Genomic DNA, 24559 nt, shown 5'->3' with positions numbered 1-24559 from the left:
GACAGAAATGGTTGAAGAATGACTTGAAGCCGTAAGCATCTGTCCATTTATATGGTTGCATTATTAGTTTATTTCTTTGCATAGTTTTAGTCCATTCTAGCTTGTATTTTTGAAAAGATGGACAATGCAAAGCAAGGAGGAGCAGTTGGTAGACAAGATGTTTATACTGTAATTCAGAGGGACCATGAAAGGCTGGAGAAACGGGCTAACAGGAAACTCATGAAATTCAACAAGGGGGAGTGACAAGTTATACCTGAGGGGGAACAACCCCAGGCACCAGAAAACACTGAGGGGTGACTTGTTTTTGCAGGGTTGCAAAGATAGCATTGGGAGTCCTGGTAATCAAAAAGTTGACCATGAGCCAGCAAAGTGGTGTTGTGACAAAAGTAGCCAGTAGTGAGCTGTCAGAGCATTATCAGCAGTGTTAGGGAAGTCACCAGTGTGAGGGAAGTTATCCTTCCTCTCTATGCGGCAGGGAAAGTACAGCGTGTTTGGAGCGCTGCATCCATTTGTAGGGTCCCCAGGACAAGTGAGCAATTCTCAAAAAGGCCATGAAGCTGATTATTGAATAGAAGCATGTCTCATAAGGGAAGTCTGAGAGAGCTGGCACTTCTTGGCCTGGAAAGGCAACTTGGCAGGAAATCTTATTAATTCCTAAACAGAGGGTGTAAACAACATGACACAAATAAAAGCATCACGAAATTCCATCTGAACAGAACAAACCTGTTGTTGCTGTTGTTGTTGTTGTTGTTGTTGTTGTTGTTGTTGCAAGCTGTTTTAGTTTAACGAGATTACAACTTTGAAATTAAGAGGCTTCAAGTGAAAGTGTGGAAAAGGAAAAGAACAGCTCTTTATTAACAAATCCGAATAAACAACAATGGTGTAACCAAAACTTTCAAAAGAAATAAAATAAAGTCCTAATTCCTCAGGTGGGGGGGGAAAATCTGCGGCAAAGCAGGAGGGGTCCGAGGGCGAACTGTCCCCGGCAGTTCAACAGCTGCTCGCAGACACAAGAGCGACCAGCAATGAAAGGGTCCTCCTTCCCACAGGAGCAGCCTGAGGTCAGGCAGCTCTGATAACGCAGCCTCATGTCCTGAGGGCATAATACCTCACTCCGAGATGGGGGTTTCTCTCAGTCGCTCTCCAAGCGGTATCCGGAGGATGAGGCGGATGAAAACCGAAAGCAAATCCCGCTCTGCCCGTGGGTGGAAAAAACAAATCCTCCGGACAAAAGGGCTTCCGAGGGGCGGCGGCTCTGTCCTGCTTTTTAAAGGGTCTCCCCCCAACTCCCCCTTTCCCGGCTCCCACACTGCCTCGATGTACGGCCCAGCTCCCTCCCCCCCTCCTGCCTCCCCCACCTCGGAAGAAACAGATGGGGGGGATGGAGGGAGGGGCGGTGATCGACACTGGGAAAAAATTCTAACATCTCTTTTCAAAACTGTGACACAAGCATGATCAAATTCTGGCACAAATTGCCCAGTGAGGTTTTAGAGCTCCTTCAGCTCTCTGTGGTCCTTTGCCAGTACAACTTTGATCTTTCCAGTACACCTCTATGCAGAGGAATGCAACATCCCAGGGCAAGAAATTAATACCCGGTGGGCAGTGGTGCAGTAAAAAACATTACCACTATCAGACTTTCTCCAGAATGTCTAGAAAACTGCCTGGCAGAAAAGGATTTGGGTATGTTGATTGACAGCTGGTTGAAACATGAGCCAGCAGTTTGGTTCAGAAATAGTGTGGCCAGCAGGACCAACCAGGGCAGTGATTGTTCCCCAGTAGTCAGTACTGGTGAGGCCACACCTTGAATTCTGTGCTCAGTTTTGGGCTGCTTCTTTGTTGAAACATTAAGCATTTTGGTGCTGGAGCATGTCCAGAGAAGGACAGGAGAACTGGGGAAGTGTCTGGAGCACAAGTCCCATCAGGAGCAGCTGAGGTAGTTGGAGTTGTTTAGTCTGAGGAAGAGGCTCAGGAATAGCGTTGTCACTCTCTACAGCTACCTGAGAGGAGGGTCTAGCCAGGTCAGCTTCGGCCTCTTCTTCCCTGTAGCAAGTGATGGAACAAGAGGAAATGTCCTCAGGTTGTGTTCTTCATGGAAAGGGTTGTCAAGCACTGGAACAGGCTGTCCTATGGTTGTGTTGCCTTCCCTGAAGATATTTAAAAGGTATGTAGAGTCATGACTTAGTGGTGGACAAGGCAGTGCTAGATTAATTGTTGGACTCAGTGATTTAAAGGTCTTTCCAAACCTAAGCAATTCTATGGTTCAGTGATTCAGTAATGCTTTTTTTCCCCCCAACCCATTTTTTTTAACTATAATTTGCAATACATTATTGTATTACTGCTACAGTTAGGTAACAAAGACACTTTCAGAGTGCAAAGTATCTTTCTTACTTTCTTCTTATTAGTCTGTGGGTCCTGATGGGACCCAGAGTCCTGAGGGAACTGGCTAATGGAGTTGCCAAGCCATTCTACATGTTAGTTGAAAAGTCATGGCACTCATGAAGTTGCAGGGGACTGGAAAAAGGAAACACTGTACACATTATTGAAAAGATTAGAAGGAAAGGAAGACTGGGGAACTATGGACCTCTCAGCATCACCTCTGTGCCTGTGAAGGTCTTGGAACAGATCCTCACAGAAGCTCTACTAAGGCACATGGATAACAGGAAGGTAGTTAAAGTCAGCCAGCACAGCTTCACCAAGGGCAAGTCCTGCTGGACTCACCTGGAGGCCTTTGATGGAGGGACTACATCAAGGAACAATGGAAGCGTTACAGATGTTAATTATCTGGATTTCTGTAAAACGTTCCCTGCAACATCCTTCTCTCCAAATTGGAGAGAAATAGATTTGATGAGGGGACTATCAGATGGATGGTCCTATCTAGAGGGTAGTGGTGAATGGCTCAGAGTACCAGTGGACACCAGTGACAAGTGTTATTTTAACTTCTTCAATAATGACACAGATAAAGGGATCAAGTGCACCCTCAGCAGATTTGCAGATGACACCAAGCTGAGTGGTGCTGTTGACACACCTGAAGAACAGGATGTCATCCAGAGGGACCTGGACAAGCTCAAGAAGGGGGGGGCATGGGAATCTCATGAGATTTAACAAGAGCAAGTGCAAGGTGCTGAATATGGGTCAGGGCAACCCTTCGTATTATCACAGGCTGGAGGGTGAACAGCTCAAGAGCAGCCCTACTGAGAAGGACTTGGTAGTGCTGGTGGATGAGAGGCTGGACATGAGCCATCAGCGTGCACTGGCAGCTCAGAAAGCCAACTGTCTTGGGCTGCATCCAAAAGAGTGAGGACAACAGGTCAAGGGAGGGGATTTTACCCTTCTGCTTTACTCTAGTGAGACCCAGCTGCAGTGCTGTATCCAGCTTGGGGATCCCTAGCACAGTAAGTACACCAACCTGTTAGAGTAAGGCCAGAGGAGGGACACCAATATGATTAGAGGAAGAGAACATCTCTCCTCTGAGGAAAGGATGAGAGACTTGGGATTGGTCAGCCTGGAAAAGAGAAGGCTTCAGGGTGACCTAGTTGTGGCCTTCCAATACCTGAAGGGAGCCCACAAGAAAGATGGAGAGAGACTAGTTACAAGGACATGTAGTGACGGAACAAAGGGGAAATGGCTTCAAACTGACAGAGATAGGTTAGATATTGGGAAGACGTTCTTTATTGTGAAGGTGGTGAGGCACTGGAATAGACTGTCCAGAGACTGTCCAGGGTTGGCCCATCCCTGGAATTGTTCAAGGACAGACTGGATGGAATCCAAAACAACACAGAACATACCCACAACAACAAAAAACCTCACGAAAATAGGAAACCAGTCTTCATATGTTTCTTTCTAAGAATTATTGTCTTTAATTGAACTTTATAATTTTTAATCCTGTTGGAAGGTAATACCGTAACAACAGGTGGGTGTGTGGTGCAGTGTCATTGAACACCTCCTGAACTATTTGAGTATAGATGCTGATGCACACCACTGTTCAACAGTTGGGAGTAGTCTCTTATGTTTTGTCTTCTTTGTTGTACTCAGTGCATGTAGATAATTTTCTGGATTATGTTCATCTCAACCTTTAAAAAAAAGAAAGAATCTATGTAGAAAACAGTAAAAAAATTCTCATTTGTTTTCATTTTAGATAATATTCAAAAATTTTTTTTGTCACCATAATAATAATGAGAACATCTTTACCAGATTCAGTGATAAATAATCAAGATTTGGAGCATTTTTTTTGCCATAAGTGCAAACCACAATTAACTAGAAAACAAAATAATACAAAATTTAAAAAAAAAATTATCTATACCATACTTAAAGACTATAGAGGATAAGCACCTCTAATTAGCTTGATTGAATTAATTTTAGCTCAGATAGCACATTTGCTCCTGAGGTAATTCTATATGCATTTCATTATGTTTTTCTGCTGCATATAAAGTAATACAAAAGATTAGTCATTAGGTTTTTGGAGGTATTTATTCTAATTTTTCAATTGGCTACTGGTAAAAAAGCTATTAGTTGTTATTATTATAACTTTTTACTTTGGAGAACAGAAAAAAATCAAAGAAATATAGAAAGACAATGTTTTCAGATTGCCTCCTTGATACGACTGTTTATTTGTTCTGTGTTGTTCTGTTGTGCTTGAATGACATTCATTTTTCTCTGCTGTTTTGTTTTTTCTTTTATAAATGTTGACACAGCTAAATTTGAAAGAATTTAAATCTATTCCATTTCTTGTTTTAGATATATTCAGATATGCAATTATATTATGCTATTCTTTCACGCGTTTCTTATCTGAATCTTGCAGCCTTTTATTTGTGTTTGTCATTCTCATTCTTCCATACGTTTGTTCTAATCCACTTTTTTTCTTTAACTAAGACACATACAAGACAACACTTTCTCTGAAAAACAAATTGCAGTAATGTTACCGCTGTAAAACATGACTTCGTTTTTTAGCACCTTCCTGCTTCCTGTATTCATAAATTTACAAATTCTAACCCACAATCTGAAGAATCATCTTTGCTTTTTAAACTTTGGGTTTGATGACCAGCAGGCCCCTGGGGCTGAAAATAGTTTTTCCAGGTGGATTTCTGGAGCAAAGCCAATTAAAAGTTTTAGTAATGCCTCTGCCAATTACATATTTAAGAAAACAGAAGAGAAAGTTTGTTGCACAGATGCAATTAGGAGCCATGTGAGGGGAGGCGGCAGGCCCCAAGTGGGCCAGGTCTCTCTCCTTCCCCAGCCCTGGGCCGGGGGCAGGTGTGGCACTGAAGTCCCCCTGACCGAGATGTGTAACAGAGTGGAGGAAAAACTCTAAAGGAAGACTGCCTGGACTAGAAATACTGCAGAAGGAATTCCAGGTAGAGAGCGAGCGCAGCCTCCAAGGTCAAAGCTGGCAGCCGGAGCAGAGAGAAGAGAAACCCAAAGACAGGGGACTCCTTCTTTTCCCCTCTCTCTCTCTCTCTCTCTCCCTTCAGCAGGGAAGAGACTGAAAACTAAAAACCCCTGCCACCTGTAGAAGATTGTTGGGGAGCAGAGACCCTCCTCTGAAGCTGATGAAGAAGCCCACACCAAAGCAGAGGAGTGCATGAAGAAGATGTGACTCCATGGGAGGCCTAAGATGAAACAGAGTCCTGCTGGAGACCTGTGACCCATGGAGAGAGAGACCTACGCTGGAGCAAGGCGGTGCAGGTAGGATCTTGTGATCCCAGTGAGGGATCCATGCTGGTGCAGCTGAATTTGTGACCATGAGGGACAGCAGAGAATGGAAGAACTGTTGCCCGAAGGTGGACGCTAAGAGAGGTCCATCAAGGACTGTCTCCTGTGAGGAGGGACAAGAAACAGTGACATGGTTTGGGAAGCTAGGGTCATTCCAGACCAGCGAGTTCGCACAGCTGAGTTGTAGTTCTTGTTAGAATGCCCGGCAGGATCGTATTTTGTCTCACCCAGAGGTACTGACCAACCATACTCAGGAGACAGATTGCACAGGACAGCAGCTGTAACTGTGGGAGCTGATCTAATCTTTATTTTACAAAATGGGGGGTTTATAGGGCAGACAACAAAGGTTCTGGAATAAGGGAGAAGTTATGCAAAACTTGGATAGGATATTGGTCCATTACTAGGGATTGACAGAGACAAAGGGGGGGGGGGGAACACATGAATCTTTCAGATAATTTTTAAGTACCTAATTGGAAAGGGTAGATGCCCACCCTGGACAATTGTCCAATCAGGAGCTCTCTGCTTTCTCCTATGGGAGAAAACTTACAATCTAACAGAGACAGATTATTTATCTGATGCTGTCTGGCCTATCTTGTCAGAAGTTGTTTCCTTCCACCTTTCAAAATCCTCTTCTTCTTCCTGCTCATCTCCAACAAAACAGGAGTGGACTCAAAAGCCTTTATCTCCTGTAACTGTGGGAAGACCATGGTAAGGCTAGTGTCCCCTTGCAGTCCATAGAAGACCCCACAGGGCCTCGGTAACCCCCCAACTTCTGGTCTTAACCCAGGAGGGGGTAGGCCCAGTCTTGAGGTCAGCATAGGAGAGAGAGAGAGAGAGAGAGAGTTCCATCTGCGATGAATCCGAGTTGTCATCCTAGAGATAATAGAAGAACTTTCAAGTGCTGCAAAATTATTTAGAAGACCTGTAGCTCTGGAAATGGAAAAGAGACTGCTTCTCCTCCTGAACTGATACAAGAGGGGAGGGGTATTTCTGTAAATACATAGCACTTTTGCCTAGTTAGAATTATTGTATGTATAGTTCTTTACTTTTTATCCTGCCAGTAATAAATTCTGACATTATTTTCCCCACATCAGATCTCTTTTGTCTGCATAAACCTTCTCTCAATTTATAGCAATTGTGCGTGGGGTAAAAGAAATTAGCCCAAAGTAAACCCACAATAAAACTTAATCATAAGCCACCACAGAGGTAATTGGCACAGTACTTGAAGTAGCAAGTTGTATGTGATTATATCAGTGTCATTTCTTGATGGCATTAATTTACTGCTGTTACACTGTAAGAATACCTAGAGCTTCACATCCTAAACATTTCCCTTTGTCTCTACTAATTAATGCATTCCATAAGGAAGCACACTTAAGATTTATTAAATAAGGGTTGTGTTACCACATAATCTACCTCTTTTAATCTTCCCTTTTATAGGAAATAAAAAGATATCTTTTGTGGTGTCTCCAATAATAACTGGATTTCTTTGGTCTTAAGGCAGGTATTTTCAGCCCAATCACTCCAGTGGAGATAAACAGCTACCTGCCTTTCTCATGCAACTGATGGAAATTTTCTTTATTTTGGATTAGGAAAACTATTCTCTTGAAAGATATGACACAGCAAAAACATATTTAAAAAATACCATATTTGTGATAATTTTGATTCCTTAAAGAGCCCCAAATATGCTAAACCTTTTCCTAACTCAGAAATAAACACAAAGTTCAGTTTATTTTCTGAAGGACAACTGCTTTCAAATATTGAAAATTTTAAAACCAAAAAAATTTAGAGGCTGAAGCTCTGTAAGATATGTTATCTTAATAGAATGGAAATGTTATATTGTATTGATTGTCTTAATATAATAGAATTGGTATGGTTTTAGCACCAGTCCTTACTGCAGTCCCTTTTTGGTAAGGTTTTGAATATACGAGGCAGCAAAAGAGGGACACAAATATTGATCACACATTACAACATAGGAAATAATTAGAGCGGTGGAGGAAAGAGAAAAAAAATTAATTAGAACTACTTTTTCTCCTAATCTTTTTACTCCTCCTGAAGTCCTAGAGGGATTTTCCTTTTTTTTTTTTTTTTTTTTTACACTACAAGGTTTCTTGATTTGTTATTCATTTATGAATGGATGCTAATTGATATTGATCTCAATGCCTTGTTTATTATCATCTTCTGGAGAATAAATTATGCTAAGGTGATAGAGCTGTAGTGAATTGTGGTCCTGAGGGCAGAATCAATATACATAGGAAAGTCTGCAGAAACTGTTCTGCTCTGAAGCACATTGTAGTTAAGAAAGATTAATTTGGAAGGCATGGATAAAAACAGAGAAATGGGACACCTAAAAAAGAGATGATAGGGATAGAAACTATGTTAGATACCAGAAAAGAACAGGAGAAAGTTGCTGAGACCACAGACACTATGAGATTCTTCCTTTACTTTTTTTTTTTTTTTGTAGCTTTGCAAAAGGAAATATTTAGCAAAAGCAATAGAGTAAGAAAAAAGCATAGCAGTCAAAGCCGTATATAGAAATATAGTTATATATCTGTGCTATTTTGACAATGTTTAGGGGTTCTAGGCCTGGACAATGAGAGAAATACTGTGAGCTTTGTCACTGCAATGTCACTGTGCATGTGAGAGGTATTATTGTGGAAAGCCACTTATTTTTGTGGATGGACAGATTTCTGAAGTAGACTGTTCCTATGCCAGAGCAGACCAGGGTAATAAAAGCAAGTCCTTCTTTGGAGAGTGGTAAGTATAATGGAAAAGAAAGTAATGTATTTACTGAACAGTAATAGAATGTTTTCTAATAACACTCAGATTGAAGTATTGCCATGTCTGTCTTGAAGAGTTATGGAAATGCTACATCTATACAAATAAGAAAAGATTATTTTCTCCAGCAATAAAATGAATGATAGAACAGTTTATTACTGTTGCCAGAAAATTTATACTGACAAATATACCCACATAATTCATTGCATGGAAAAGAACGTTATATTGTCTTGTCAAAGGAAAACATCATTTTAATTTAAGACAAATTGTACTTTACTAGCTGGTACAGACTTCATAGATTGTAGGTCTGAGTAATGAAACTGATTTAAAGAAAACATCTAAGATATTACTTTAACAATTACCTGATTAGAACAACTCAGCCTTTGATCAGCATTGCTCACATTTTGAGGAAGTTGTTCTGTGAACTGACTCATTTTACGAAATACCTTCCATAATATCAAGCTTTAAAGTTTAAGTATACCTCAAGGCATCAAATACTGGAGGGGAAAAATAATTCTGTCATCCTGTGCTCTATAAGAATTGTTCTAGAAAATTATGGTCCTCCTGGAGACATTATAATCTCTCATTTTATTTGAATCATGCAAAGCATGCTATTAATAGAAAAAACTCCTCAAAGGGTCTCACTTTGTAAAGTAGAATAGGGCTTAGCCAGTGCAGTACAAGTTGGAGTAATAACATGGTATGTAAAACTGTAAGTTTCTTAATCTCTTTCACAGAGGAGAAAGTGTGATGTGAAATCTTTTCCCCGGGGGACAAACAGCACCTTAGAACCTCTCATTTTGGCAGTGAGGCATGATTTCGGTCTCAGTAAGGTTGAAGTAACCCCAATGCGTGCTGTTCTGGCATAAGTGAAAGCAAGATCATTTCAGAACCAACTGTTCAGGGGAAGAATGACAGGATTAATGACTTCTTTATCTCTTCTGGTGATGCCCTTGTTGATGCAGACCAGCATCCCAGTGGCTTTCTTTGCTGCAGCAGCACAGAGTTCACTCGAGCTTGCTGCCCAACAGGACCCATTGGTCCTTTCCACAGCCAGCTAGATCCCCGCCTGTCTTACATCCGTGGGCTACATTTTCTCAGATGTGTTACCTCACACTTGTCTATGTTGAACTTCATAAGATTATTGTTAGCCCACTCTTCCAGCCTATCCAGGTCTTCCTGCAAGGTAGCTCTCCCTGACAAAATGCCCACTTCCCCCAGTGATCAATTTGGCATCATTGGCAAACTTTATCACATTACACTTGATCCCATCTTCCACATCACTTATGAATGCAGACCACTTGTCCAAACTGTAACACGTCTGTTTTTCTAGGAGGTGGCTGTAGGAAATCCTATGGAAAGCCTTGAAGAACCCCACTGCTTGCCCCACATCAACTGAGCAAGTTACTTTCTTTTAGAAGGTGGTCAGGTTTGTCGAGCATGACTTGCCTCTGGTGATTCTGTGCTGGCTTTTCCCAGTCATGTGCTTCATCTAACTTGTGATGACCTCCAGGAGGATTTGTTCCATAGCTTTCCCAGGCACTGAAGTAGGACTGGTAGGACTATAATATCCTGGATCCTACTTAAACCCTTCTTGTAAGCTGGGGTCTACACTAGCCTTCCTCCAGGCTTCTGGGATGTCCCCTAATCTCCATGACTTCTTAAAGATTGCAGGCAGCAGCCTAGCAATGACATCAGGCAGCTTAACACACACATGTTGATATTGTCAGGGTTCAGTGATTTGTATAGGGGCTAAGCTATGATAGTTCACATACCAACTTTTCCTTCACTGATGGTGGGCCCATGTTTGCATCAGCCTGGATGTTTGTTTCCAAGGCCTGGGGCCAAACAACACTGGTAAAGAAGGAAGTGTTGAGAATCTCTGCCTTTTCAGCATTGTTGTGACTAATTCTCCTGTTTAACAGGGACCCAGTATTTTGCTTCTGTTATTTTCCTTCTGTTTCTGCCTGTTCTTTACATACCTGAAGAACCCTTTCTTGTGTTTTTTTTATGTGTCTGGCCAATTTCTGAACTTTTGCTTTTCTAACTGGATCTTTGCACACCCCGGCAATGCCCTTGTACTTCTTAACAGGTATTTGTCCACTTGCCATCTCTGGTCTGCTTCTTTTCCAGTTTCAAGCAGATTTGAAAGCTCAGAACTAAGCCAAGGGAGTCTATTGCTCTGCCTCATTCCATTGCTCTTAAAGTGCATGAACTGTTTTTGTGCTTCCTGGAGAATGTTCTCAAAAAGATCCCAGCACTCATTAGCTTTTTCATCCTTCATGGAAGCTTCCTATGGAATTTCTTCCAGTAGAGCTCGGAGCAAACTCAAGTTTGCTCTTCCAAAATCTAAACCCTTCATCTTAATACTAACCTTCTATATTTTTAGGCAGATTCCAAATTGCACAATATTATGGTCTCTGCAGCCAAGGTTATCACTAACCAATATACTACCAAATATTTTCTTGGTTTGTGAGCATCAAGCCCAGAAGTGCCTCATTCCTGTTTGGCACACCTAATCTTTGTATGAGGAAAGAGTCCTCTATGAATTCCAAGAACTTTTAAGAGATTCAGGTGTTGCTTCATTGGCCTTATTGTCTTGCTTTGGAGGTCAATAGCAGATGTCTGCTCTAAGATAACCCTTGGAGACAACCCCTCTGATCTTGACTCAGAGACAATCAAGTGGGCTTCCAAAATTGCTATAGTAAGATTTAAAAGATAGACCAGAATAGATATTTCTCCTTTTTTTTTGTTAACTTTTCTTTAGAAAATTCAAGTATGGAGTAGGTTTTAATTTAGTTGATAAAGTACTCAACTGCTTCCCATTTTCCCCCTGAAGATAAAAACAGTGTTAGAAAAAAACTACTAGATATATTTATACAGTAAAAGTAATCCTTTTCTTTTGCACATTTTGATTGCCAGAAACTAATGAGAAACAAAATATAACCATAATCCTTAGTTCCAAATCACATTAAGCCTGATGCACATTAGCTTAGTATAAGATTGGATATTTAATTGTATCCACTATAATAATGAGAACAGACATGAAACAAAGGGGAAACAAACAATTGCTCTGTTACATTGAACAAGTAGGACATACAAATTACTAAACTAATGCAAGCTCACTGAAGTTTTTGAGTAAGGGGACTAATTTTTTTTTTTTTAAAAATTAGGTTTATTTTAAATATATCTTGGGGAGGTGTGGGAGACAATGTGGAATACATGCAATGGAAACATCAATCTTAGAGGAGAAACAGTTGCAGCCCGAGAGAACTCCTGGAGTCAGCTCAGTGAAACCTCACGTTGCAAAGTCATCGTTGCGTTACCTTATGTTATGTAATCTCCCTCCCCCTGTTATCCCATGCTGCCTTCACTGGAATGCACTTCCTGTTCTGCCCCCAGAGCGGGAGTCCCACCCCTATCCAAACTCCATTGGCTGTTTCCCCTGCCTTTCCTCGGTTCCTGGGTTCTTACTGGGTATTACCTCTCTATCTCTCTCATTGGCTGGCCAAGTAGCCAAGCCTCTCCCTTCCTCCCAGAATCCTTATAAGCTGTGGAAAACTTGAACACAGTCTCTTTGCTTACCTGCCTGCGTGCCATGTGTTCACTTCTGCGTCCTGCACCTGGGCTCACAGCGCTGCAATTCCATCCTGGTGAGGTGGATAGCAGAGAGCATTTCCCTCTCAATCCTGTCAGGGAAGTTGTTATATTTTGGTTTTTTCTTTGTTTGCTTGTTTTATTTCTGCTGAAATCCATAATCTTTTCTAGAGTTTCATTATTTCAAGAGCGCCATAAAAAAAGTGAGGTAGAGAAAACAGGATGGGAACCAAATACAAAGTTTCTCCTAAATTTTTCACTGAAGATTAAATTCACTGATGTATAGTACAGTTAAGTCTTTAAATCCAGAGTTTATTTTATTTTTACTATCTTTCTCCAGTCCTCTACCCAGTTGTTTTGTCTCATGTAGAAAGGCCAAGATGGAGTTTCTAAGGGATGCTCAAGAGCTGTAGTTTAGTGTGATGGCATAGTGGAAAGACAGTGTTTGATCTGCAAAACCACAGTGGCATAGACCATATATTTTCTATTGCCTGATTAGAGACTACTGAACGTATATTAGATTTTATGACTAAGTGATATTTCTTGAGAGGAAAAGAAAGGAGCAAAGACCGCAAACAGCAAGAAGTTGATGCAATCTGTTCTGTAACATAATGTCCGTCGTCACCCTCTGGTACTGAAACACCTAGTTTAGTGACAGGGATTTAAAATGTAGTTAGGCCAGATTGTACTTATTTTTCTTAACTGGTCACATTAATTAATACTAAATTCAGCAGCAAGATTTAGATACTTAGATATTTTCTCATCAAATTTAACGTAGAAGAGAAAAATGAAGCCCTGAACTAGTGATGCAAAAAAACTGCCCAGATGTGACAAAATGAATTCAAAGAGGCAGTACTTTGATTCTGAATTCTGCCAAGTAGCAAAGGAGAGTGAGGGACGTCAAGTAATTAAAAGTTGTGTTTCTGACAGGTAATATATTTTTAGGGAGAGCAGTTCCAGGACGAAAAATACAGTTATGTTTATGCAAACAGATCAGTTCCTCAGATGTATAAACAGGAATAATAGCAAAAGCATTGGCAGTAGCACTTATACTGTCTCTTTATCTCCTTTATCCTTAGAATTATCAAAAGGCAGGAATCTACCATACAAACACAAAACAGAAATAGAAAACTAAATAAGTGGCCAGAATGAACACTTTTCCTGCTTGAAAGAACCAATAATACAAGCATAAGGAAGAAATACAAGATGAAGACAGATGCATGGACGAATTTGAGGAAACAATTAGAGTGCACTGGTCATTGTGATAAGCAGCAGAAACCACATATAAGTGTTTTAAACATGTCATATCTTTGTAGGCAGTGCTCCAAAAAAAGGTTTTAAGGAAGGGTTTTAAAGCAAAAAATACAGACATTACAAAGTTATTCAAAGATTCTTGCCACAAGAGGGACTGCTGGGGTGGAGAATTACAGATGTATTCATTTGAATGTCCTGCTATTTATTCATATCAGTGCATTCTCTGACTTGAACAAATGAAAACAAAACTGTTTACAAAATCAGTGTTTATCTCAAAAATCCAAGAAATGCTCTCCTATCCTAATTGTGAGTTATCTATATAAAAATATATTTTAGAAAAATAAAAATCTAGTGTTTAAAAGGTTATATCAGAAAGCCTGAAATGCTGTAATAACTTGTAATATATTCCTGGGCAAACTCTGAAGAGGCCAAAGTCTCCTCTCCTGAAACGCAGTGCTGTGATCCTGCTTTTTGCCATTCACCCTTCTTGTAGGATCCTAGACCCACAATTTTATGGTCACTGCAGCCAAGGCTGTCCCTGACTTTCATATCCATGACCAGTTCTTCCTTGCTTGAAAGCAGCAAGTTCAGCAGGGCACCCTGCCTTCTTGGTTCCTCAATCATGCATCATCCACATGCTCTAGAAAATCTCCAAGACAGCTTGAACACTTCTATGTTATCCCTCCAAGAGATATTGGGGTAGTTGAAGCTCCCCAGAAGGATTGGGGCCCAGAAATGTGATGTTTCTTCCAGTCATCTGAAGACCTCAGCTACCACTTCTTTCTATTCAGGAGATCGATAGCAACACCCACTGCAACAACCACCACCCTGCTCCCCCTACTGATCTTCATTTATAAGCTCTCAGCTGACTCCTTACCCATGCCTGAGACAGCTCCATGCACTCCAGCTGCTCTCTCACATAGAGGGCAATTCATCCTCTTCACCCTCCTGCTCTATCATTCCTGAGGAGCCAGTATCCAACCATCACTGAACTCCAGTCATGTATGGTCTTACCACACTTCCCTAATTCACTGTGGCTGTAATGTTATGCCTGCAAACAGACTTCTATCTTATGGGTGGTTTTTTCCATACAACATGCACTTCAGGCATTTCAGAGAGTGCACTGGGGGTATGTGGCAAGATTTTGGTGACAGAGTGGTTACAGGGGTGACTTCTGTGAGAAGAGGCTAGAAACTTCCACTATATCCAACAGAACCAATCCCGGACAGCTCCAAGCTGGGCCCACTGTTGTTAGTCAAAGCTGACTCCCTCAGCAATAGTAGTGGTCCTGGGATAACAGACTTAAGAAGAGAAAAGATTGCTGCACAGCAGTAGCTGGGAGAGAAGAGTAAGAACAGGGGGAGGAACAGCCCTGCAGACCCCAAGACTGGTGAAGAAGGAGGGGGGAGGAGGTGCTCCAGAGGCTGAAGCAAAGATTCCCCTGCAGCCTGTGGTGAAGTCCATGATAAGGCAGCTGTGCCCCTGCGGCCCATAGGGTCCACAGGGAATCAGATAACTTCATGCAGGTTGTACAGAACCCTGTGTGTGGGGTTCATGCAAGGCATGGATGACTCAAGACATCAATACGATCATCAGAGAATGCCGTATATTCAGATCAAGCGGTAGCCTTTTATATAGTTATTATACTTCCGTACATGCACTTGCTACTTTGCTTATTGGTTATATTAGCTGTTCATGCGCCTAACATGCACTAACAGTTCTCTTCTATTGCTTCATCCTCATTGATGTTCTTTATGTCCTTAAACATCCTGATAACCTGTACTTGGATCCTGTTTTGTATATCTATTTCCTTATTACTGTTTATCTTAGTGGTTCTCTTTGTCTTTCATACCCTCATAGCATCAGAACGCCATCAAAACAAAAGGTCATGTTCTCACAATTGCAACGTATCTTCTGTGTTAGCACTATAAACCCCTACACCTCTCCCTTTTTCTTTAAACAAAGCAGATACAGTTTGGGCTACCAAGCTGCAAAAATATTGTATCAAACATGTTAAAAAAATACATATTCCAAGAAGCAGTAAGACAATGGGTACCAGCCACTGTACAATTTTCATATGCCATGGTCCTAACCCAGCTCCCTTCAGCCGATCAGTAAATGGTGTCGTGCCATAAGTAACGTGATTTAAGCGTTCTTATAAGGTCTGCAATTGTTTGTGTATGTTCTGCAAATGGTCAGACATATTCATGCAACACGTGCCTTCAAATTCTTGGCACCCACGGCCTTGTGCTAGCAATAAAAAGTCAATTGCTGCTCTATTTTGCAAAACTGTGTGTCACACACTATCTACATCAGTTAAAAGCTGAGATATAGTATTGGACGTTGTATTAAACTGTTTAACACTCTAACATGCTAAGCATTTCAATTTAGCATAGCTAGCAGCTGCAGCTCCTCCAGGAACAAAAAAGACTAAGGCTATTCTTCCCGCCTTTGTTCCAATTTGGACGTTATCATCACAGTCTGGACTGAAATGATAAAGACCTCTTTTCATACATCGTGTATCTTTCCACAATTGCCTTAGGTTAGGGGCAAAAAGTGTTAATTTTCCGATGTAACATGGACCTCCCACTGGATGAAAAGGGATGCCTCCCCATGCACGATCACCACAGATAAGGAAATATCCTGGTGGTAATAAATAACCTCCAGAGTTGTTAACATTAAACCACCTTGTGCTATTCATAGAAAAGTCCAATGTTCAGAATTACTGCTTACATTTTGATATCCTTTCCATGCTAATTGTTCACCCTGTGTTTGAAGCCAGAGGTACCAAGGTTTCCCAAAGTCAGCTACTCCTGTTCCATTCCATGGTTGTTCTTGAGGGCTAACATTGCTACAGTTGGTATGTGAAGTTACATTTGCCCACTGAGCAGGTGCTACAGAGCCTAACAGGTCTAATTCTTGTAATGGAAGTGGACTTGAATGGTTCAGGTGTTGTATGAGATATTGTTGTACAAAAGCACTTTGCATTACCGGCACAGTGTTACTCCACATGCATTCCCCAGAGGAGCTCTTGTTCTGTCTTGTATTATTAAAAATTTGCTCCATTTTGGCAAAGCTACCATTAAACCACCCGTCAAATGCCTGTTCTTCAAACATAGGGTAACCAATAAGGCATGTATGAAAAGGATCCCCAGGCATTGCTAAAGATAGACAAAAGTCAGTTTGTCCAGTTTGGTTTGCCCATGTAACCCACATGTTTTTTCTTGGGTTAGTAAGGCCTGTGGTTATGTCAACAGTAAGTATTAACGCCATGGTGACTGTTGATGCCACCAGCGACGACGTTCTTGCTGCCACTGATCACTCCACACAAACCAAGACCGTGGTAATTTCATCTGTTCTCCACAACTACTATCTACAATAACAAACCCTTTTATCACCTGATTGCAGGCTGCTAAGTGAACAAATTCAAAGATAATCAATGCATTTGCCTTACATTCATAATTTTCTATTAATTTCAATGCTTGCAAAAAGGTACCGTTGTGATGGCTAACTGAAAAACCTAAAAAATCACTAAACCATCTATCCACAGAAAGCTAATTTCTTAGGTGCTGATCGCATACATGACACAATAAATGTAATACAACTGCATCAGAATTGTGTACAACTCTCCAATGGCTTTGATCACACCTGCTACAATATACACATATCCATGGCCTACATCAATACCCGTGTCTACGACAAATATTACGCAATCTTGGAGGGGCTTGTAGTACTGATTCCAGGCGTTCCGGTAGAAGGACCTCTCGTGTAAAGTTCATCAGATGCTGGAGACCAGTAGCCTGCAACCATGGAGTAAGGGCACAGTGCAGTCTATACAAATGTCATTGTTCTGCATCAGGTGCCAGAGGATACGGCTGGCTCAGGCTGTAGCCACAGCTTTATCCATTTCACCGGGATCCAATGAGGTTCTTGATTATCTGTGAAAACCCAAGTATACCCCCTTCCCCAGGTTAGAAACGTGTTTGGTCCTTTCCGCTGATTAAGAACAGGGTCATAAACCTGTACTAAAGGTTTTGATATATCATGGACCATATCCTGATCGCGTGCAATATGTCATTGTGCTGCTGGCAAATCATCATCACTCGTTTTTAGCCCAAAGCTAAAGCAGGGGAAGACTGCAAGGTTGCTCCTTAACAAGTGTCAGAGATAATATGCCATGAACTATCCACAGTTCCTGTTCCTGTCCTGCTGCGCTGCTCAGTGGGAAGTGGTAGAGAATCTGGGAAAAAACTGAAGTCCAGGGAGAAAGTGGAGGTGGGCCAAAGGTATATTAAGATTTATTTTTATTTCTTATTATTTCACTCTGATTTGATTGTAAAAAGAATAATTTCACAAGTCAAATCAGTTCTTCCCATTAGGATAATTGGTGAGTGGTCATTTCCTGTCATTATCTTGACTATTCACTATATTCTTTCTCTATCTGTCCATTTGAGGAGGGAAGTGACAGAGCAGCTTTGGTGGGCACTTGGCATCCAGCCATGTCACAACAAAGAGGCACTCAAGTGTACAGATTACTTCTTACAGGCAAGAGTTTTCACAGCAAGGCTGTTCTCTAGACACTTGAATTTCCTTACATGACTGTTCTCAAACAGATTTCATTTCACTCCTGTATTGTTAATTACTGTATCCAATTCTGCTCCCATCACCCCAGGCTTTTGGCTTGCCTACCCCATCCATTACTTCTTTACTTACAGAGAAATCTCTCCCTCAGCAGTCATTCCTAATTTAAATGTCTCCCTGCTAGGTGTCTTACCAGTCATACCAGGCTGTTGACAGAGATTTGTCCCACACATTCGGGTGGACCTCATAGCTTCCAAATAGTTGTTGATTCCCAAAGAGTGTTCAAAAAATGCTGTTATTCCCTTTATTTTCATCTTGAAATATTATACAGCAGCTTCACTTGCTCAAAGACTCTTCTAAATCCTTCATGTTATTTTCAGACAGTACAAAGTGTTTGGGTTGATTCATTAAATTTGCAAGAGGTATGTCCTTCTCACCAGTTGTCTTATTCAGCACAACAGTTTCTCTGTATAAAACATTAAGCAACAGAACTGCTAGTTTTAAAGGAGATATTGATTCTACAATTACCTCTGCTCTTTCAGTAAACATTCTGGAGATCTCAAGTATTCATTCTCAAACACATTGTTACCACTGTGAAAGGATGTTATGCAATTACCACATGCAAAGACCCTCTGGCAACTCATTACAACTGCAAACTATATGAGACATTTGATTTACTATCTCATCTTGGTATTATGTGATTGTTAAGATTACAGAATTCCTATAGCCAAAGTCATACTCCATAAAGTCATACTCCACCTGCAGTTTTAGTCACACATCCAGACTTCTCCTGCAGACCTGGGTGCAAATAACACTAAGCTTATATTTTTGATCGAAGTAACCACCTTTGCCTTTCCCATCAGAAATAATTCTACATAAGCTGGTGAAAGGATTAGGTTTCTAATATACCACTTTTCCTCTCTTCTATCTTTATTACACCTGTTATTGTACTTCCGATAAAATCAGTTGGATTTTCACTGGTATTGTAGCAGGAGCAGAATCAGATTAATTACCTCAGCAGCCCTCCTAACCTTTGAAAACTGCAACTGAGCATAAAGAGGGGAGAATATACCTGGGGAACTGTGCCTTTACGAGGCTCTGAAGTAACCTGAAGCAGAGTGGTGCTGTACAGAGCACGCGTCACAAATACCAGAGCCTAGGGAAGCTTCACCTCTCTTACACACCTGAACGGCCAGGCCTGCAATCAAAGACAACTTCAGGCAACTCTTATACATGTGGGAGATCAACTTAAAAAATGGTTAGCTCAGGAGACACAGTATTGCTGCAGCAAAAAAGTCCTCTGCCCACCTCCCACTACTGTCCATTTTGTAGGTAAACAGCTTCTATTTAAACCTAACACAGGCTTTAGCACTATCTTTCAAAGGGGTGTCTGTGTCCAACCACTGCTAAGTAACAGAAAGAGGAAAGATTCTTTTCAACTGAGGTGTGGCATAAAAAGACATTTGTTGAAATTTTTGCAGCTTACGCTGAGACTATAGTAGGTTCTATGTATTAATATTTTGATGAAAATGGGCTGTATGTTCTTCAGAAACAAAGAGTTTGTGAGTGCCTTAAAGAAAATGTCAATTTTCAGCTATTCAATTAGAACCACATGCTCTTCATCAAAGGGCTGATTTCCTGATAGAATTTAAATATCTTTTAAAGAGGAGGAGATTGTTGCTTCTGAAAATACACTACAGAGTTTACTACAGGTGTTTGTCTTGGCTGGAAGTCATGTTGGTATGGGGTTTGATTTTTTGTTTGTTTGATTCTTGTTTGCTTGTTTGTTTTGTTTTGTTTTGTTTTAGTGGGGGCTTTGTTTTGGTTTGGGGATTTTTTGGTTTTGTTTTGTTTTTTCCTCCTGATTCCTCTGTCATTCCTTCTTATCACTGGCTGGGCACTCCAAAAATATCTAGCTGCCAGCAGTCGAAGGTAATGGTAAAAAATTGGTTCACAGCTACAAATCAGGTAATCATCCTCGCCTCTTGCGGATTATTTTCCTCCTCTCTGCTACATTTTTTTTCATATATACTAAGCATGTTTGCAAAAGAGTCCTGAGTATTGGTTTTCAAGGTAAGTTTCTTATGGAATGAAAAAAACCCTTTTAAGATTCAGTCAAAGCTGTAATGTTAACACGTCTTTTTTAACATGCTGCAGTTACCTAGTAGAAATCATGATTATGTAAGGATACGGATATACTGGATTTTTGTGACACATGCCATCAGGAGCTAGCTGAACTTTGTCGGAACAAACACCGTACTTTTAAGCAAACTACCTTATTTAAATGTAAAGAGGTCAACCTACTAAGAGATGCCTAGATGCCAAACACTGCTAAGGGCTGATTAGTGCACTTAAGAAAATTAAGGCATTGTGACTGTATATATAATACTGCAAGCACTTTCTATATCTATGACCATTTCGCATTCTAGCTAGACATCATAGGTGTGCTTAAATAGGCAGGAAATAGGACTGTAATGATGGCATGTAAACTATTCCCTTGTGTAAGCCACTGCCTCTTGTGTATGATCTCAGTTTCACCCTGCATAGTTTTTTACAGAAAGATTTGCCATTGCCTGGAGGCTAGAAAGCTTGAAACAACCAAAGGTTTAGATTAAGTATGGCACATCCTTATACCCAGCGGTTTGCAAAGTTATTTCATACAACCTTCAGAAAAGTGCCTCTAGCACTTGAAATGATAGTCAGATCTGTTTTTTCTTGCACTCTGGGGGGGGGGTTAGGGTTCTTGTTAAGGAGAGGTTTTGGTTATCTTTCTGATCAGCTTAAAAGTGAATTATTTCTCTTTATTTACTCTTCTTAATAATAATTTTCTTTGTATGAATTGTATACTGTATGGAAACTTGCTCAAGTGATAAGGGATAATCTTCAGCAAATATTTAAAAGGCACATATTCCTACTTACTAAGCTTTCTTATATTTAATCTGAGAACTTTGTATACAAACTTTGTCCCTACATTTTAGGAACTTTAAATTTTGATATCTGCTTGCAGCTCTGGGACTTTGCCTAAGCCAGTTTTTTTCCTCCTGTTCCAAGGCAATTGCTGTAGCTGTCAGCACATTGCCAAGTAGCTAGGTCAGTAGCTAGCATCTCAGACAGCTTCTTAATGAAAGACCCATGCTGATCCCTGTATTTATGTATTAGATCACTGACTGATCTAGGATTCACCCTAGACCTGCAAGGTACAACAGTCTTATTTTAATCAGCTGAAGCTCTCAGAAATGAGCATCCACAGTGCAAGAGCTCTCTGACATGGTGCATGCTACACCACTTTCTCCAAACCTACAGCACAGTGTCTTAAACTATTATGTTTATAAATGGAGATTTCTGAAGAAAGCTATTACAACAAATATAACCTTTCAGCAGAACCATGCTGTCAACTTGCAAATAATCAGGGAACATGCAGGAAGATGTGCATGTAAAAGATATTTTTTAGTCTTTAAGTGAACAGTGAGTAAATCCCAGTAGTGTCTCATAAAATGGGGTTAAATTCAGCTCTAAAGACAAATCTTTACACCATCATCATTCTATCAAAAAAAAAAAAAAAGGCAACTCACTTTTATTTTCATTATGATCATCAAAATTACTTTATTGCTAGATAATTACAGTGTCTGTTGGTACAAGAAGAAAGGACACTTGGACTATGCATTTATTTTCATCTGGATGAGCATCTAGGGAGGATTGTTCCAGAATGCTGAATGTGCAGCACATTTATAGGGCTTTCTTCGAATCAAAAATTACTCTTTTATTTTTGTTTTCCTTCCTTCTTTCCATTGTGGATATAGTTTACTACTAAGGTAAAAGAGAAAAATTTTTCTACAAACATAAGAAATTAACTATATCTTTGCAAGCAATGCTCATTAGAGTTTTACTATATTTTAATTTTTCTGTTGTGTGTGTGTGTGTATATGTGCATCATAGGCATCTGTGTGCTTTTCTCCTTTTGTTTCTTTATATCTACCTTTAGAGAAACATTTTTTTTTAATTCACTTCTCTGCTACTATATTCATCAATCCAACAGTGATGGATTGACCCAACCCCATATGACAGTTTCTCTGTATGTTTTCTTTACAAAAATTATATAAGGAAGTGTTCTAGTTTGTTTAAGATTTTTCTGCAGTTTACAGTGTTTTCATTTGTTTATGATGAAAGTTTTATCCCACTAGTATAAGCAGCATTAGCATTGGCTCTTGAACTGATCTGTAACTGAAATGAAACTGTGACCCATCTGCCTTGGACGCTTTGGAATGTTTTTGTCATTCTTATACATTAAGCAAACAGCAAATCATTGTAAAGCTTCAAACATAAAATGATGCCTTGATAGATTCAGCTCGTTACTGATTTCAGTGACCTAACAATTTCACCCAGTATTTTTAATTCTAGATCTTGAAATCACACCTCAATTGTAAACATTTATATTTTCACAATTGGTTGAAAATGAAGTGCTGAGATAACAAGATTTTATGGCTTCAGAAATGTGCTCAGTGGATCTTAAAATTTCCTTTTTGGCTGGGGGAATATAAAAGCTATACTGTATTCAAAAGAGGAGCGTATGCTTCTTTGAACAAGAACTTTTCATTGGCAAAAATGACCAGCAGACCAGCACTCATAACATGCCTTGGCAGTGAGGTTTAAATTCCTTGTTAAGGGTTTACAAAAATATTCAGGCTTTAGATATATGTGCATAATTTATCTAGTCAAGCAAAACCATTTTTATATCTATCTGACTGTAAGTGTGGTGGTCTGACCTCAATTGGTATCCAAGAACCTAAACAACTCCTTGTTACTGCTGCTTCTCCAAGACAGGATAAAAGAGAGTACAGGGAGAATGAGACAGAAAAGACTAACAGGTAAAAATAAAATATAAAATATTTAACAAAAAACCCAAACCCAAACCAAAAAAGAAATAGAAAAATTAACCTGCTAGCAATGTCCTTGACAGGGTTAAGATTCAGGTACTAGTTCTTCTCAGAAGAATTAGCTCTGGTTAATACCAATCCCAGGGAAGTAAATTCAGAAACATATATGTGAAAATGCATAAGGTGTGGTACATTATAAACAAGATGACATTATCTAATAAATATTGAGATTCAAGCAATTTTGCAGTAAAGTGTCCTCGGTGCCTGTTCTTATTTAGTTAGTATCCTCTCCCCAGTGTTTTGTCTATAAATCATAGGCTAATCATGTGCACAGATTCATTTTCTAAGAATACTTGTCCAAGTCACTTTCAAATTGTTCCAAACTTCTTCCTTGATTTTTTTTTTCTCTCTCTTTTGGAAAATTACCAATTAGTTTCATATTCTGGAGAAAAAAAAAAAAAAAATCTGAGGACCTCTACCACCTGCCTGAAGCAAATTTGCACTGTTGAGTTATATCAGAGGATTTTAAACTTGAAGTAATGGCATACCCTTGACCACAGCAGCATGAATGGCTCTGCTAGAATTGCAAATTATTTTATGTATGTTGGCAGTAATATCACACAGTAAAAAAAAAATGAACATAAAGTAGTGACAAATTTGCTGCTACTATCAGTCAAAGCTGTTTGTGGGTTACAAACAGGGCAGAATTTGGATGTGTAATTCTGCTCTGAAAACATAACATGGAGTATAAAGTACTAGGCAGAAATGGAAAGTGATCGATTATAAATGTTGCCTGAAACCATTAAACAAACATTAGCAAAATGAGGAAATCTGTAAGGATAAAATGACAAATCCCTTTTATCACAGTCTATAGTTAGTATTTATGGATTCAGATACAATGATAGGTAATGTGGTAGATTTTTGTAATGCCATTTATTAAGGCTCTCATTTTCCTATCTGGTGCATAAAATTGCTACATGTCGTATTTCACTCTAGTTATTTTACGCTCTCGGATTTTTTAAAATAAAAATGCAAGTTTGTCACTTAATTATACATCCTTGAATGATGACATGCAATACTTCTGCAGATTTCCTTTGGTACAGAAGGACCACTACAGAATCAACAGATCATCTGAAAGGTTTTGTGGAGTGTCACTGCTATGATATTAAAGGGGATAGGTCATGCCTGAATCACTGTTGATCTAGCCATGGACTGCTAAAAATTGTTTAAGTATCTCATAACATCCCATTGCTCAAGAATAGTTAAGGACAGATGTTTTCCATCCAACTGACAGTATTTTCACATTGCTTTCATTAAACTGTCATTTAAAAAACTGCTTCAATTTGAGTCTCCTTTCTGCTTTGTTAGTTTTAATGTATCTCTCTGCACCTTGTGTGGCAGGAGAGGTTGCCTTTGTTCTTATACGTAAATTTACCAGAAATTAGGGCACACTCACACACACAGTTACCTACAGTAAGTTTGAAAGTAATCATACAACTGCTAAAAGATCTGGGCAAGAACAATCTTCTGAATATACACTTATTTATGGTCTAATCTGAAAAGCTTTATAATGTATTAAGGCATTATGAATTGAAATATTTATGCAACTTTGATTTAAAAGAAACAGTAACCTTGATATAGTAATGCTGTAGAATACATTGTTCACCGAATACAGAAAAGGAATGCTTCAGCTTGTCCTAAACAGACAAAAAATAAGAGTCAAGAGCAACAGTGATTTAGCAAGTACAGCAAATAAATGTGTATAATTG

At 39.8% G+C, this 24559-nt stretch overlaps 1 long non-coding RNA gene across 1 annotated transcript in view; it reads left to right on the top strand.

The window, feature by feature from the left end:
* LOC114064204 overlaps positions 1-13098 on the top strand; it is a 30076-nt gene extending 16978 nt beyond the window's left edge. Inside the window, exons 3-5 of the long non-coding RNA XR_003572707.1 lie at positions 3454-3532; positions 4441-4444; positions 13087-13098. This is a non-coding gene — a long non-coding RNA (uncharacterized LOC114064204). The remainder of the gene's footprint in view (positions 1-3453; positions 3533-4440; positions 4445-13086) is intronic.
* The last annotated feature ends 11461 nt before the right edge of the window (positions 13099-24559 follow it).

The sequence above is a fragment of the Empidonax traillii genome, unplaced genomic scaffold (genome assembly GCF_003031625.1).
Source record: "Empidonax traillii isolate 1590-97213 ecotype Southwest subspecies unplaced genomic scaffold, ASM303162v1 scaffold18:size2335232, whole genome shotgun sequence".
Classification (NCBI taxonomy): Eukaryota; Metazoa; Chordata; class Aves; order Passeriformes; family Tyrannidae; genus Empidonax; species Empidonax traillii.
Note: the sequence above shows the minus strand (reverse complement) of the source record. Positions and strands in the feature narration are given on the sequence as shown.